We start from the raw sequence: 7716 nt of genomic DNA, 5'->3' as shown, positions 1-7716 counted from the left end.
TACAGTTATGGAAAAGAAAATAATGCCCAATATTTGACCTAAAACTGAATAAAAGCTTGACAGTCATTGTTGGAGGGTATCTGGAATAAAATATATATTACCATATAAATGTAACCATTCTGACATTTAAGGCCCCTGTGACCTTGACCCCAAAATCAATTAGGGTCATCATATGGCCAATCAATATGTGAAATATGAAGAGTTTGTGTTAAATAGATTTTAAGATAATGAGCCAAAACCATTCTGAGATTTAAGGCACCTGTGACCTTGACCTTTGACCTAGTGACCACAAAGTCAATAGGGGTCATCTACTAGTAATGACAAATCAGTATTCAAAACATGAAGACTTTGTGATATATAGTTTTCAAGATAATGAGCCAAAACCATTCTGACATTTAAGGCACCTGTGACCTTGACCTTTGACCTAGTGACCACAAAGTCAATAGGGGTCATCTACTAGTAATGACAAATCAGTATCTGAAACATGAAGACTTTGTGATATATAGTTTTCAAGATAATCGGCAGAAACCATTATGATATTCAAGGCCCCTGTGACCTCGACCTTTGACCTTGTAACTCCAAAATCAATAGGCATCATTTACTAGTTATGACTAATCAGTATGTGAAACATGAAGATTTTGTGATAGTTTTCAAGATTATCAGCCAAAACTATTCTGACATGTATGGTCCCTGTGACCTTAACCCTTGACCTAATGACCCCAAAATCAATAGGGGTCATTTTCTAATTATGTCTGATCAGTAAATGAAGCATAAATATTTGTGATAAATACTATCTATATAATCAGCGGAAAACATTCTGACATTTAAGGACCCTTTGACCTTGACCTTTGACCTAGTAACCCAAAATCAACAAGCAAATTTGTTGAATTTATATCCCCCGCCGAGTACTGGTTATTACTTACACAACAACTGAAGACATAAGGCTTTATTTACCGTAAAATTCCTATTAAACGCCCCCGGGGGCTAAACATTTTCCAAAATTATTATTATTATTACAACACAGTTTTTCCTAAATCCAAAAATCACTGTAAATACATTTAGTGGTGGTAATAACATTAAAAAGTGTTAAGATTTTAAAGTTCAAACTATAAAATAAAATTGATTCTGAATGATTTGAATGAAATTATGGATTTAATTACTCATGAGTTCAGCACTGATGAGTTGATTGTTTTTATTATCAAAAGGCCTGGGGGGGCCTTTATCAGGGGAGGGGCATTTATTAGGAATTTTATGGTATGTATTTATCATGGCATAAACAGTAATATTCTTTGAACTTGATAAATATTCAGGGCAATAACAGAGCCATAACTCTGTAATATCTGTAGTAATATTTGGAAATGCCAATGAGATGTATGCATACTGCATAACTAATCAAGGGCCATAAATCTGAGTTATAAGTGTCTGACCAGAACAAGGCGACTATAATTATGCACATCTCCTCTTCGTATCCCATAAAGTTTCATTGGATTCCAGCCAGTAGTTACAGAGAAGTAGCACGGAAACGATTATTGCTCTGGTTGTATACTGCATAAGTTATTCAGGACCATAATTCTAAGTTAAAATGTCTGACCCGAACAAGGCGACGATATGCCCATCTCCTCTTGGTATTGAAGGTTCCAATAAAGTTTCATTGAATTCCAGCCAGTAGTTGCAGAGAAGTAGCGCAGAAACAAATATTTTTCTATATGCATACTGCACAACTAATCAAGGGCCATAACTCTTGAGTTAAAATGTCTGACCCCAACAAGGCATCTTCTCTTGGTAATGAAGGTTCCCATATTTTTTTGTTGAATTCCAGCCAGTAGTCACAGAGAAGAAGCGCGGAAACGATTTTTGCTCTATATGCATATTGCATAACTAATCAATAGCCATAACTCTGAGTTTAAGTGTCTGACCAAAACAAGGTGACGATATGGGCATCTACTTTTGGTATTGAAGGTTCCCATAAAGTTTCGTTGAATTCCAGCCAGTAGTTGCAGAGAAGTAGCGCGAAAATGATTTTTTGCTCTATATGCATACTGCATAACTAATCAAGGGCCATAACTCTGAGTTAAAGTGTCTGACCGGAACAAGGCGACGATATGCCCCTCTCCTCTTGGTATTGAAGGTTCCCATAAAGTTTCGTTGAATTCCAGCCAGTAGTTTCAGAGAAGTAGCGCGGAAACAATTTTTACTCTATATGCATACTGCATAACTAATCAAGGGCAATAACTCTGAGTTAAAGTGTCGGACCGGAACAAGCCGACAATATGCGCATCCACTCTTGATATTGAAGGTTCCCATAAAGTTTCATTGAATTCCAGTCAGTAGTTGCAGAGAAGTAGCGCGGAAACGATTTTTACTCTATATGCATACTGCATAACTAATCAAGGACCATAACTCTGAGTTAAAGTGTCGGACCGGATCAAGCAGACGATATGCGCATCTCCTCTTGATATTAATGATTCCCATAAAGTTTCGTTGAATTCCAGCCCGTAGTTGCAGAGAACTAGTCCAAAAAAATTCGGACGGACGGATGGACTCATTTGCTTAGTATGACAAATCAGTATATGAAATATGAAGGCTTTGTGATGAAAAGCTTTCAAGATAATCAGCTGAAACTAATCTGACATTTAAGGTCACTGTGACCTTGAACTTTGACTTAGTGACCCCAAAATCCATAATAGTGATCTACTAGCTACCCTCAATCAGAATGTGAAATACAAAAAGACTTAATGATAAAAAGTTTACAAGATTATCAGCGGAAACAATGTGGTCTTCAGACGGACAGACCGACAGACATAAGCAAAACAATATACCCCCTCTCCTTCTCAGGAGGCATACAAAATTTAATACTTGTTAATTTGATCAACAATTATGGCGTTTCAGTATTACAACAAAGAGGGCCATGATGGCCCTGGATCGCTCCCCTGACCCATCAACCGCATCCAAGCAATGTCTTAGAAAAGAATCCTGGCCAAGTTTGATGACAACTGAGTCAAACATGTGATCTCTAGTGTGTTAAAAAGCTTTTCCCATATTTGGGCAATGTGACCTAATTTTTGACCGGAGATGACCCATATTGAAACTTGACCTAAAAATCATCAAAACAACCTTCCTGACCAATTTCCAGGTAATTTGGATCAAAACTGCAGCCACTAGAGTGTTAAAAAGATTTTTCTATTTTTAGCTCCTGTGACCTTGTTTTTGACCGGACATGACCAATCTCTGAACTTGACCTAGAAATCATCAAAACAACCTTCCTGACAAATTTAAAGAATATTTGGTTCAAAACTGCAGCCAATAGTGTTTACAAGCTTTTCCTATTCTTAGCTCCTGTGGCCTAGTTTTTGACCGGTGATGACCCATCTTCCAACTTGACCTAGAAATCATCAAAACAATTTTCCTGACAAATTTCCAGAATATTTGAATCAAAACTGCAGCCACTAAAGTGTTAACAAAATTTTTCTATTTTTAGCTCCTGTGACCTTGTTTTTGACCGGACATGACCAATCTTCGAACTTAACCTAGAAATCATCAAAACAACCTTCCTGACAAATTTCCAGAATATTTGGTTCAAAACTGCAGCCACTAGAGTGTTTACAAGCTTTTTCTATTTTTAGCTCCTGTGACCTAGTTTTTGACAGGACATGACCCATCTTCGCACTTGACCTAGGAATCATCAACGCAACCTTCCTGACAAATTTCCAGAATATTTGGATGAGAACTGCAGCCACTAGAGTGTTAACAAGCTTTTTCAATTTTTAGAATCTGTGACCTAGTTTTTGACCGGACATGACCCATCTTCGAACTTGACCTAGAAATCATCAAAACAACCTTCCTGACAAATTTCCACAATATTTGGATGAAAACTGCAGCCACTAAAGTGTTTTACAAGCTTTTTCTATTTTTAGCTCCTGTGACCTAGTTTTTGACCGGACATGACCCATCTTCTAACTTGACCTAGAAATCATCAAAACAACCTTCCTGACAAATTTTCCAGAATATTTGGATGAAAACTGCAGCCACTAGAGTGTTAACAAGCTTTTTCTATTTTAGCTCCTGTGATCTAGTTTTTGACCGGACATGACCAATCATTGAACTTGACTTAGATATCATCAAAACAACCTTCCTGACAAATTTCCAGAATATTTGGATGAAAACTGCAGCCACTAGAGTGTTAACAAGCTTTTTTCTATTTTTAGAATCTGTGACCTAGTTTTTGACTAGAGGTGTAACGATTCATCAATGCAGCGCGATCTGCCTTGTCCTCGATGTATGTCATTCGTAATGGACAATTAAAAGTGCAATATATAATAGTGATTGACAATACTATTATTTCACCCTCCCGGATGTATCGATTAATTTAAAGTGGGAAGTATTTGCAATAACTACCTAATCAAAATTATCTTCTCTTATGGAATATAAGGACAATATCCGTATTTTTGGAAAGCTGGGAAAGATAAGATATAATTATATGTTTTGGATTAAAAACTAATGCAACAAGCTGCGTACTATTAATCATTATCAGTCGTTGTTCATTCTCGTTTTCCATGAGTCTCGTCATCGTTTAAGCAATACTTACCAAGTTTTATCAATCTATAAATGGGTCTGGTTTCTTTGAACTTGTTTAAATAAACTTAGTAACTCGCGAGTCGTGATGTGTCTGTCTGTTAATCTTATATTGTAGTTTATGGTGAAATGGCCGGACAAAAATGAAAAATAACAAAGGGCAATAACTAAAAAAATAATAAGTGCAGAGCAGCAGTTTCTGTACACTGCACTTCTTATCAATAAGATCTATCATTCTATGATGTTTCAAGTCCATAGCTTTCATACTTGAGAAGAATGACCATGACAAAAATAAAGTAAGAAAATCAACAAAGGCATTAACTCAAAAATAAGAAATGCAGGGTATCAGTTCTTATGCACTGCACTTCTTTTTAATGAGATCTATCATCCTATGAAGTTTCAAGTCCATAACTTTTATACTTTCAGAGAAATGGCCTGGACAAAAAATCAAGTATGAAAATTAACAATGGGCCATAACTCAAAAAAATAAAAAATGCAGAGTACCAGTTCTTGTGCACTGCACTTCTTCTTAATGAGACCTATCATCCTATGAAGTTTCAAGTCCATGGCTTTTATACATTAGGAGGAATGGCCCGGACAAAAATAAAGTATGAAAATTAACAAAGGGCAATAACTCAAAAATTAGGAAGTGCAGAGTACTGGTTCTTGTGCACTGCACTTCTTAATAATGAGATCTATCATCCTATGAAGTTTCAAGTCCATAGCTTTTTTAGTTGAAGAGAAATGGCCCGGACAAAATTAAAGTATGAAAATTAACAAAGGGCAATAACTCAAAAAATAAGAACTGCAGAGTACAGGTCCTTGTACACTGCACTTCGGGTTATTGAAAGAAGCATGCATACCAAGTTTGAAGTCAATCAGACTTATAGTGACTGAGTTATGCTCCGGACAAGCTTTAGGGGACGCCGACGCCGACACAGACGCCGCCGCCGACACCGCCGACAAAAGTAACCCCTATATGTCACCTTTTCAAGGCGACACAAAAAATAATTAGAGATCTATGTGTTTTCAAGAAAAAACAACCTTCAAACATTAATTTGTAATTTAAAATAGTGATGATGACAACATTCCCATGTGATATTCGTCACGTATTTATACTTTCATTTCCGTTGACATCATTTTCCCGTAAAAAACCCCAAAACAAACAAACAGAAAACATGTAGACTGCAAAATATTTAGAAGGAGAAACTATAGTTAATCCTCCCTGGTCATATAATTCACGAGTTTTTGGAGCAGTGTAGTTCTTGGGGAACCAACAGACACAAGTCAGACAGTGTTTTATAATGTGGAAGACCGGATGTGGAGTGTTTGCAAAATTTGCAAACTTAAAATAAAATACTCTGTGGTTGAGCACAAATCTTTCGAGAAAAATGAGAGTGTAACTGATAAACTGTTATTTTCACAGTTGTTGAGCTAATTGTAAATCACTTGTTACTATTTTTTTCACAAGAAAAATCTTTAGACTGCCATATTTACAGTAGAGGACTTTATTGTTAGAATAGTAGATATGTTATGGTATAATTAACAATACCTTTAATCCTTAAGTAATCAGAAAAGTAAATTGTTGAAAGATCAAAATCGGAAACCAAGTTATAACAACAAGTTAAAGAGTTTATTTTTTTGTTATTGTAATATTTTTCTATTATATTCGTAATTATGCTGTAAACAAATGGCAAAATTTTATGTACTAAGTCTGAAAGTCAGTATCCTGATACGTATCACATCGCAAAATAAGAATCGCATTTCTTCAAAGTATGCAATACATATCAGGCCTCGACACTAACTTTTTTAGCAGGTGGTTAGCCGGACCACTAGATTTGAAATTAAGGTGGTCCTTCCAGGAGTCAGGTGGTCAATTATTATTATATCATTTAACTGCAAATTTAGAAAAATATATGTTTAAAATTGATGACAAAGATGTATCATTAACCTTAAGAAAACAGATATTTTAGATATATATTTTTATCTAATCAGAAATAAAGGAGAGCAAGTTAGTAGGTTTTTTATCATAAAGTTATTTGGTTTTTTATATGTCATTCAAAAATACACAACAGGGCTCTTATTTATGTTCTTTAATTATGATAATTACATGTATCTTTTATAGATTAACATTTTTAATAAAACTAATAAATTATCTTAAAACAAGGAAATAGCTAGAGGATAAAAAAATAAAACTAATGTTATATATAACTATAGTTAAGCTTATTTTTCTCACAGATGTATAATACCTAATTTTTACCTCCCTGTTGCTTGTTGGTTGATGTTTATTTTTAACATGAGTATTTTTAACCTTTTAAAGTAATTTTAACTCTAGAGGAAATGGATCTCTATCGTTAAACAGTTAAAATAAAGATAAGTAGGAAAGAATTACTAGATGTATTTTTCCAGTTCCTTTTGTTTGCTGCCATTATTTAAGTATATGAAATTTTAAGTTTATCTTATATCCCATACAATATCATAATTACCATCGTCGGATGCCCACGGTTAATTAACATTTAATATAACGTAAATGTTACTGGTTCCACCGTAGGTATCCGACGATGCATAATTATTAGCATCATTTGAATGAATTGTGTACCTTAATTGATATCACAAAGTCTAAACTCTTTTAACTTGCATAAACCAAATTTTAGCGACTTAAAATGAAAGTTATAGATGACTTAAGAACTTCTTTAACTAATCAGATAATTAATGAACCATATACATGTACATCGGACAAATGATTTAAAGAAAATGTTTACAACATGTTTTTGACCAAATCACCATTCTCCCAAATGAGTCTGCACCAACCAGAAAATTCAAGTGGTCCGACAGACCAGCGGCTTTTAAAATTAGGTGGTCCTTGCCAAAATCAGGTGGTCTCGGACCAACGGACCACCGCTAATGTCGAGGCCTGCATATCATGAATCGCATCGTTTTGAAAAACCAGTATTGTGATACGTATCGTGACAGAGAAAAATGGCAATGCACAGCCATATTTTTGACAGGACATGACCCATCTTCGAAACTTGACCTAGAAATCATCAAAACAACCTTCCTGGCCAATTTTCAGAATATTTGGCACTTGAGTGTTAACAAGCTTTTTTCTATTTTTAGCTCCTGTGACCTAGTTTTTGACCGGAG

Source organism: Ruditapes philippinarum, unplaced genomic scaffold (genome assembly GCF_026571515.1).
Source record: "Ruditapes philippinarum isolate M1 unplaced genomic scaffold, ASM2657151v2 ctg879_1_1_1_1, whole genome shotgun sequence".
In the NCBI taxonomy this organism is placed as follows: domain Eukaryota; kingdom Metazoa; phylum Mollusca; class Bivalvia; order Venerida; family Veneridae; genus Ruditapes; species Ruditapes philippinarum.
Note: the sequence above shows the minus strand (reverse complement) of the source record.